The sequence below is a fragment of the Salmo salar genome, chromosome 15 (genome assembly GCF_965601325.2).
Source record: "Salmo salar chromosome 15, fSalSal1, whole genome shotgun sequence".
In the NCBI taxonomy this organism is placed as follows: domain Eukaryota; kingdom Metazoa; phylum Chordata; class Actinopteri; order Salmoniformes; family Salmonidae; genus Salmo; species Salmo salar.
In genome coordinates, this window is record NC_138305.1 from 102,547,919 (window position 1) to 102,558,401 (window position 10,483).

The 10,483-nt window shown below is 40.3% G+C and overlaps 1 pseudogene; it reads right to left on the minus strand.

Moving 5' to 3' along the window:
• Positions 1-2,856: 2,856 nt before the first annotated feature.
• Positions 2,857-6,290, minus strand: LOC106572793 (ankyrin repeat and SOCS box protein 8-like; annotated as a pseudogene).
• Between the last annotated feature and the right edge of the window lie 4,193 nt (positions 6,291-10,483).

Here is a 10,483-nt window from a genome sequence, read left to right on the forward strand (position 1 = left end):
TAGTTATAAATGTCACATTTAAAACTTGTTACAACATTATAGACCATCTCTGATGAGAGCTGTTACAACAATGCTCTCGTAAAAAAATAAATCACATAATTTTCTTCTAACACTTTTCAATACATTGTTTTTATCCATTTAACATTTTCAAGCCTGATAAGAGTAAAAATCCTGATATATTGAACGATTGAAAAATGTACACTAGAGTAGGCTACAGTAATAGTAATGTACAGTAGGAATGAAAATGTACAATATAACTCATTTTAAGTCAAGAAAATCCAGACATTGAACAGATGGAGTGTATAAACTACTGTATGATCCAGAAAAGGAAGTAGTGTGAGAGAGAGCTGACAGGGGGCCTTTTTTCTGTGTTGCTTTACTTTCCTTCCTGAAATTCTCCCCCTTGTTTTCTCTCGCTGGGAAACTAACGTCCTGTCTGTGTCGAGACATGGGGCTAAAATAAAGCATAGGAAATGTCTAAAAACAATACCTACTTGTAACTCAACAAGGGATTATTATTGAGTGGTACGTTTGAACCTGCTGACATGTAATCAAAGGGGAAGCAGCCAATTAAGACAAAGGGGATTTTAAAATTGGCCAAATAGCTGTGTTTTCACACGGTGACAATAAAGTTAAATATTAGAGTGGCAGCCACTGTAAACACTAAGATAAACAGTCAAATATATGAACCGTCAGTCTTCAGTAGTGCTACACCAACAATGGCATACAAGACCCATCTGTACATTATTCACAGCCAGATGCATACTACCCTGCATCCCACTGCTGAAGCTAAGTAGGGTCAGTACAGGTCAGTCCATGAATGGGAGACCAGATGCTGCTGGAAGTGGTGTTGGAGGTCCAGTAGGGGGCCCTCTTCCCTCTGGTCTAAGGAGATCCAATGTCCCGTGCCAGTGAAGGGGACATTGCATTGCCTTGCGTCGTTGCTGTATAAGATAATATGTTATCAGTCATCTTAGCAGGTAAATTAAGGGTCAATAAATAAACAAGAGTACACTGTATTCTTCTGTAAATAGGGTGTTATTTGGACAGAAAATGTATAAAATAATTTTGTGAGTACAGTATGTACTTCTTAAGACTTTGTTAAACCAAATCTTTCTTTCTTGTCTTGATATTTTTTCAATAACAAAACATTACTGAGGATTATTAACCTATTTTTCACCTCTTGATTGACTATACATAGATCTATCCGGAACAGTCTCTCCTGCTATTGAAGGAAAGACTGATTTGTGTGTTGAAGGCTAGAGACCCCTTCTGGACAATTACAAAATTGCATGAGATGAAACTACATGGCGGCTCAAGGTGCCCGCATACTAGCTTCGGTTTGCTCCTAGGAGAACTCAGCAAAGCGAAGCAAATGTTTTTGCCTCACATACTCCCTTAAAAGAACTTCACTTAAAAAAACGGCAATATTATTGTTTATCACACGAGACACCGTAGCAACAACATAGCAATGCACTTTCTCAAAATAGTCTGAATGAATCTAAGATAAATCCAGAAATCTGTAATTAAAGCTGCTGTATGTAACTTTTTTGGGCTAGCTGAAATGTGAGTTATAGATCTGTCATTCTCATTGAAAGCAAGTCTAAGAAGCAATGATTCCCTACACTATACATTGCTTGTTTTGTCAAATAACCTGAAATTAGGTGAACTATTAGAATCAGCAACCAAGAAATGGCGGAGCATTTTCTGCATATTGCACCTTTGCAATTTTGAGAGGCCTTAGTCACGCAATTTGCATCTCACTAAGATGTTTGGTGCAGTATTTCTCAACTGAAAACAAGTCGTCTCTCGTTGAAGGACAAACACTTAATTCAAGTATGCCATCCTTAGTTCCCACACCTACTAGGAGTAGTACTGTTGACAAATGACCGACGAAGGGGCGTAGACTGTCGCAACCGAACAAAAAAAAAAAAAATATCCAGTGTATAATATAAGGAAAGGCATTTTCTTTTTAAAATTATTTAGACAGAAAAATGCACTTTGCATTTACACTTTTTTTCACCAATAGCTCTTTTACCAATAATTGGGTAAAAAGATCAGTTGGGCAGCCTGTATGAACACAGCCTTTGTAGGTTTACATTGTTAAGATACAAACAAATTAACTATCAATGTTATATACACTACAGTTCAAAAGTTAGGGGTCACTTAGAAATGTCCTAGTTTTTGAAAAAAAGAACATTTTTGGTCCATTAAAATAACATTAAACTGATCAGAAATACAGCGTAGACATTGTTAATGTTGTAAATGACTACAGTAGCTGGAAACGGCAGATTTTTTTATGGAATATCTACATAGGCGTACAGAGGCTCATTATCAGCAACCATCACTCCTGTGTTCCAATGGCACGTTGTGTAAGCTGATCCAAGTTTATCATTTTAAAAGGCTAATTAATCATTAGAAAACCCTTTTGCAATTATGTTAGCACAGCTGAAAACTGTTGTCCTGATTAAAGCAAAATAACTGGCCTACTTTAGGACTAGTTGAGTATCTGGAGCATCAGCATTTGTGGGTTCGATTACAGGCTCAAAATGGCCAGAAACAAAGACCTTTCTTCTGAAACTCGTCAGTCTATTCTTGTTCTGAGAAATTAAGGCTATTCCATGCGAGAAATTGCCAAGAAACTGAAGATCTCGTACAACTCTATGTACTACTCCCTTCACAGAACAGCGCAAACTGGCTCTTACCAGAATAGAAAGAGGAATGGGAGGCCCCGGTGCACAACTGAGCAAGAGGACAAGTACATTAGAGTGTCTAGTTTGAGTAACAGATTGCATATCTCTTTCCAGTGTATCTTAATCTTTTCTTTTTATTGGCCAGTCTGAGATGGCTTTTTCTTTGCAAATTTCTTTTGTAAAAATTTAAACAATGAAAGTTGACCTAGTCTTTATGGAAACCAAAATATCTATTTATTCTTAATTAGCTAGCTGTAGATCAGCATACTTCAACTAAAATATGAGAGTAAACTGTACCATTTTCATTCAATAACATGTATAGCTCACACAAATACCAAATCAACATTTTCACACTTATGAAACTTGACAGGATGTGGTATATACAGATGATTTTGTATAACAGACACATACCATGTCTTCAGAAAGTATTCACACCCCTTGACTTTTTCCACATTTTGTTGTGTTACAGCCTGATTTTAAAATGGATTAAATTGAGATTTATTGTCACTGGTCTACAAACAATACCCCATAATGTCAAAGTGGAATTATGTTTTTCTACATTTTTGTGTTGCGTCAATAAGTATTCAACCCCTTTGTTATGGCAAGCCTAAATATGTTCAGGAATAAAACAATCACATAATCACAGAAGTTGAATGGACTCTGTGTGATAATAATAGTGTTTAATGACTACCTCATCTCTGTACCCCACACATACAGATAATTGTAAGTTCCCTCAGTCGAGCAAAGAATTTCAAACACAGAATCAACCACAAAGGCCAGGGAGGTTTTCCAATGCCTCGCAAAGGAGGGAAACTATTGGTAGATGGGTAAAAATGTTAAAAGCAGACATTGAATATCCCTTTGAGCATGGTGAAGTTATTAATTACGCTTTGGATGGTTGTCACGTCCTGACCATAGTAAGTTGTTATTTTCTATGGTAGAGTAGGTCAGGGCGTGACAGGGGGTGTTTGTCCGTTTTTGTATTTCTATGTTTAGTTTCTAGTTTTGTATTTCTAGGTTAGTTTTTGTTTGGCATGACCTCCAATTAGAGGAAGCCGGTTGTCATTGTCTCTAATTGGAGGCCATATTTAAGTTGATGTTTGTCCCACTGGTGTTTTGTGGGTGATTATTTTTGTGAGTAGTGTATGCCTGCTCTGCGTCACGGCTTTCTTGTTTTTTGTATTTCAAGTTTATGGTTTATTGCATTAGTTTCACGACTGAAATAAAGATGTGGAACTACGATCACGCTGTGTATTGGTCCGATCCTTCCGAAAGCCCTGACAATGGTGTATCAATACACCCAGTCACTACAAAGATACAGGCGTCCTTCCTAACTCAGTTGCTGGAGAGGAAGGAAACTGCTCAGGGATTTCACCTTGAGGCCACCTTGAGACTTTAAAACAGTTACAGAGTTGAATGGCTGGGATAGGAGAAAACGGAGGATGGTTCAACAACATTGTAGTTACTCCACAATACTAACCTAATTGACATAGTAAAAAGGAGGAAGCCTGTATAGAATAAAACATATTCCAAAACATGCATCCTGTATGCAATAAGGCACTAAAGTAATACAGCAACAAATGTGGCCAAGCAATTCACTTTTTGTCCTGAATAGAAAGTGTTATGTTTGGGGCAAATACAACACAATAGTGAGTACCACTCTCCATATTTTCTAGCATAGTGGTAGCTGCATCATGTCATGGGTATGCTTGTAATCGTTTTAAGGACAAGTGAGTTTTTCAGGATAAAAAATGTACGGAATAGAGCTAAGCACAGGCAAAATCCTAGAGGAAAACCTGCTACAGTCTGCTCTCCACCAAACACTGGGAGATGAATTCACCTTTCAGCAGGACAATAACCAAAATCAAAAGACCAAATCGACACTGGAGTTGCTTACCAAGAAGACAGTGAATGTTCCTGAGTGGCTGAGTTACAGTTTTGATTTAAATCGACTTCAAAATCTATGGCAAGATCTGAAAATGGTTGTCTAGCAATGATCAGCAACCAACTTGAAAGAGCTTGAATAATTTTCAAGTGTGGAATGCTCTTAGAGACTCAGAAAGACTCACAGCTGTAATCGCTGCCAAACGTGCTTCTTCAAAGTATTGACTCAGGGGTGTGAATACTTAAGTAAATTCGATATTTCAGCCTGGATTCGAACCAGGGTGTCTGTAGTGACGCCTCAAGCATTGAGATGCAGTGCCTTAGACCGCTGTGCCACTAGGGAGCCCATTACGGGGTAGTGTGTAAATGGATGATAAGAAAAAAAACAAGTCAGGCTGCAACACAACAAAATGTGGAGTGGTATAACAAAAAGTGAGCTGGGGATCCTTACTGAGCTGCCTGGGCAAGGTACCGTCGGCCTGGCGGCTCTCAAACCTCCCTGCCGCCCCCAACCTCCAGACACTCCTCCTCTTGCTCCACCCCCAGGCCCCGGGCCAGTAGGGTCACGAGGCGAGAGATGGGCGTCTGGCCCTTTAGGTCAGTAACATGGATCTGGGCTTCATATTCTAACAGAACCCTTACAGTCTCTAGATTGCCCATCATGGCAGCCCAGCTTAACGGAGTGTCATTGTTGTAATCGCATGCGTTGGGGCCAGCACTGCTCTCCAGCAGAGCCCTGACACACTCGGGGTTGTCCTTGATGCCGTCCAAGACGTTGGGCTGGGCCCCGTACTCAAGGAGGAATTCCAAGCAAACCTGGTCCTTTTCTGCTGCGTAGTGCAACGCCGTGCACTTGTAGCCATCTAGGCCATTCACCTAAGAAGACAGGTAGAATAAAACAACGTTATTAGTCCTTTAGAGAATGGCAGAGAGAATGGTTTATTTTACAATTGGAGGCATTACATAGTAACAAACAGCAGCTATTAAAGAGCTATGTTCACAGATAATAGATTCACTATTATGTGCTGTAATTCCGAGGAGGGATCCAAGTGGGAGGAGCAGGTTAGATTTTCAGAGGCCTGCAGCATGTACAAAAATACCAGGATATTACTTCAGGATCTAACTTATTAACAAAAACAAAACATTACAAAGTACAGAAACGAGCTCAATTGGTAGCTAGCTCATTTCAGATGGATGAGAGAGTTAAAAACACACACCTCTGCTCCTTTCTCCAACAACAGCTCGACACAGTCCGCATCAGCCACCATACAGGCACAGTGCAAGAGCTTTAGGGTGCCATGCATACGGTTCACGTCAGCTCCCTGATAGTAGAGGCATTTATGTAATTGTCAACAGATAACAGACACCATAAACAACAAGTCATATTCAATAACATCAGACAATCAGAATTGTGGCAGAGTTGAAAGATAGCTATAGAACTAAGAAGCGTTGACAAAATGACCAACGCGCAGAGATAATGTGTGGGGTTGAGGGAGTTATATTTTCTACAATAAGGTAAGCTCTAGGGCACCACCAATGAAATTAGTACAGTGGTGTGAGTATTAACCTTTCATCTCTACAGTTCAAAGATACGCCAACCTACACTACGTCGTGTGGGAAAGAGCGAATTGCAGCGATGGTGCGGATGAGCCGGTCAGACAGGGAATATTTACTCTGAATAGATTGCATGATGGACCACATAGTAGAACTCATGCGGAGCTGAGGAACATTGTACCCAGGCTGGGGTGCACTGGCACCACACCACAGTCTACAACACCTGGCTGGCAAAGTTGGAGTTTCAGATCTGAATAATAAAAAAAACTGTGTTGGTATTGATAATTGTAAAGAATTACAGGTGTTCACTTAGAAGAGACATTTTTGGTTTGAGCTAGGACTAGTCTCTCTAGTCTAGACAGACGGGTTTCCTTCCAGAATGTACCAATGTTCCAGCCGGAGGAGGCTGGTGGGATGATATATCGGAGGACGGGCTCATTGTAATAGCTGGAATGGAATAAATTGAAAGGTATTAAACAAATCAAACATATGGCATGTTTGACTCCATTCTATGTATTCCATTCCAGCCATTACAATGAGCCCATCCTCATTATCGGTCTGGGATTTCTGAGACTTAACTAGAACTACATTATGTTCTAGCAAAATAATTTGTGGGCTTTTATGCATCAAAGGGGAATGCAAACTATGCATAAAAGGGTAGTGCAATCCCCCCTCTGGTCAATATGTAAATGTAATGTTGACTGACATTGACATACTATCCTTGTAACCTTTCTGTTTTGATACCCCGCCCCACCAACTGAATGGCTACTACTGTACAAGACAGCTAAGCATAATTTCCCAACCTGTCAAACGTTTTTCAAGCTTTACCTGTGCATCATTAGGCAAAAAGTAGAAACTTAACTAGATAGCTACCTTGTTAGGTAAACCTTGCAAGAAAACAACTTGCTAGCCCGTTTATCATCTTTTGGAACTCGTCGACTAGTAGTAGTAGTAGTAGTAGAAGCTAACATTAATGCTGACTAATACTTAGTGGCAAACTAGTTAGCTAACTTACTTGCATTAGCTAAGCCAGCAATAAATAAATAACATAGCTAAGCTATAGCTATCTAGCTAAATTCTTAAAACATATTTTCAGTAGTTAACCCAAACACAAGCTTGGTAAACTAAATGTCACGGCCTCGGCAGCAGCTAGCTAACCGATAGCTAACGTAATTGGTTAGCTGTTTTCCACTCTAGCTGACCGCTATAGCAGATAAGATAACAATTATCATACATTTTAATGATTGTGACGAATGTATAAACGATTCCCATAGATCGATATAAAATTCAAGTTGCATTGTTATGTCGATATTTTGGGGTCCACAGTTTAAAGGAATGCAGTAACACTGTGCAATGCAAGCTTGAAAAACACAGACGGTAAAGTCATTTCATTTGCTGCTAAAGCATGTGACTGGGCAACGCCCACAACATCTACACAGAAATCTACTCTGACCACATTTTCATACATAATAAAGATACCTTAAAAGAAAATGACTCAAGTAAAAGTGAAAGTCACCCAGTAAAATACTACTTGAGTAAAACTCTAAAAGTATTTGGGTTTTAAATGTACTTAAGTATCAAAAGTAAAAGTATAAATCATTTAAAATTCCTTAAATTAAGCAAACCAGATGGCAACATTTTTTATTTTGGAAAGCCACGGGCAAACTCCAACATTCAGACATCATTTACAAACAAAGCATGTGCATTTGGTGAATCCTCCAGATCATTAAACCTTTATTTAACTAGGCAAGTCAGTTAAGAACAAATTCTCATTTACAATGACGGCCTACCAAAAGGCAAAAGGCCTCCTGCGGGGACGCGGGCATGGGACTCATTTATTTTTATTTTTAAATTCAATATAAATATAGGACAAAACACACATCACAACAAGAGAGACACAACACTACATAAATAGAGACCTAAGACAACAACATAACAAGGCAGCAACACATGACAACAACATGGTAGCAGCACAAAAACATGGTACAAACATTATTGGGCAAAGTCAACAGCACAAAGGTCAAGAAGGTAGAGACAACAATACATCATACAAAGCAGCCACAACTGTCAGTAAGAGTGTCCATGATTGAATCTTTGAATGAAGAGATTGAGATAAAACTGTCCAGTTTGAGTGTTTGTTGCAGCTCTTTCCAGTCACTAGCTGCAGCGAACTGAAAAGAGGAGCGACCCAGGGATGTGTGCTTTGGTGACCTTTAACAGAATGTGACTGGCAGAACGGGTGTTGTATGTGGAGAATGAGGGCTGCAGTAGATATCTCAGATAGGGGGAAGTGATAAGTGCGTGAATTTGACTATTTTCCTTCCCAGCAGGGAAGCATTCAAAATGTAACGAGTACTTTTGTGTGTCAAGAACAATGAATGGAGTAAAATGTACAATATTTTCTTAAGGAATGTAGTGAAGTAAAAGTAGTCAAACATATAAATAGTCAAGTAAAGATACCACAAAAAACGACTTTAGTAGAACTTTAAAGTATTTTTACTTAAGTACTTTACACCAATCAATTAATGAATCAATCATTCAAATGTATTTATAAAGCCCTTCTTACATCAGCTGATGTCACAAAGTGCTGTACAGAAACCCAGCCTAAAACCCCAAACAGCAAGCAATGCAGGTGTAGAAGCACACCACTGGCTTTATCAGTGTTTGTAAACAGAGCACAAATCGAGTGTAGTATGCTTTTCTATTCTACATAATGAATCAGGCTAAAACCTACAGTGATCAACCTGAATCCGAGCATTGCCTAGTTGTTGTTCCTGTCCAGTTTGTAGCCTAGTCAGTGCACCGTGGATACATATCCACTGCTGGTCTGCCACTAGCCATGCCACCAGCCCAATGGTGGTGCACACGCACAGACCCCATGCGAGGGGGGTCCCCTCAGCTGGAAAAGCTAAGTGTTTTTAAATGTTACGTATAAATGTTCAATGTTATGTCTATGTCCTCTTTCGTTGGCCTAGACTTGTTAAGTGTTTTTTAGAATGTATTTTAAAATACTGCGTGGGTTACGTGTGGCGAACAGAACAGGGATTGCAGACGGTGTAGCTCAAAGCGACAGGTTTAATATGACTTACTATTTTGCTGTTTTGCCTCATGACTCCTGCATACTTTGTTGACTACAAACGTTCTTTCCCCAACCATGGGACAGACTATATTTGTTCCCACACTCAGGATTCTGACTCTCTTTTGGTTACACAGACTTTTGGCCTCAAATCCTATTCTAACCACCTCTCGCTGGCTTTGTATTCATGTTACCTGATGAAATTGCTGCACATTCAGATGTCATAAATCAGTACTGCAGAGCTCTCCCTGTCCAATGCCGTGCCTTGATTTTATTATTGCTCTAAAAAGCAGCATCCTATAGAAAGGAACTATGATGTCGGCGACCGGGAGCTCCTGGTGGTGAAGTTAGCATTAGAGGAGTGGAGACACTGGCTGGAGGGCTCCATGGACCCGTTTCTCTTCAGAACCGACCATCGGAACCTGGAGTTCATACGGACAGCGAGGCGACTGAACCCGAGCCAAGCAAGGCGGGCTCTTTTCTTTACCAGATTCAACTTCACCCTGTTATACAAAATAGGACCGCCGAGTGCTGAAGCGTGTAAAAATTGTCAGTCCACAGTTGCAACACTCAATACCGAGTTCCAAACTGCCTCTGGAAGCAACGTCAGTGCAATACCTGTTCGTCAGGAGCTTTATGAAATAGGTTTCCATGGCCGAGCAGCAACACACAAGCCTAAGATCACCATGCGCAATGCGTCGGCTGGAGTGGCGTAAAGCTTGTCGCCGTTGGACTGACGATTCTGTGCTTCCAACTTTGTGGCAACAGTTTGGGGAAGGCCTTTCCTGTTTCAGCATGACAATGCCCCATGCACAAAGCGAGGTCCATACAGAAATGGTTTGTCAAGATCGGTGTAGAAGAACTTGACTGGCCTGCACAGAGCCCTGACCTCATTCCCATCAAACACCTTTGGGATGATTTGGAACGTTGACTGCGAGCCAGGCTCAATCGCCAAACATCAGTGCACAACCTCACTAATGCTCTTGTGGCTGAATGGAAGCAAGTCCCCACAACAATGTTCCGACATCTAGTGTAAAGTTTTCCCAGAAGAGTGGAGGCTGTTATGGCAGCAAAGGGTGGAACAACTCAATATGAATGCCCATGATTTTGGAATGAGATGTTTGACGAACAGGTGTCCACATACTTTTGGTCATGTAGTGTATCTCTGTAGTATTTGCTGGCTGGTTAATCATTACATGCCTTCTCCATTCATTTCCATTCAAGGCTATAAACTTCCCCATTGTATAACCTTAGTACATTTCCTTGTTGTGCAAGA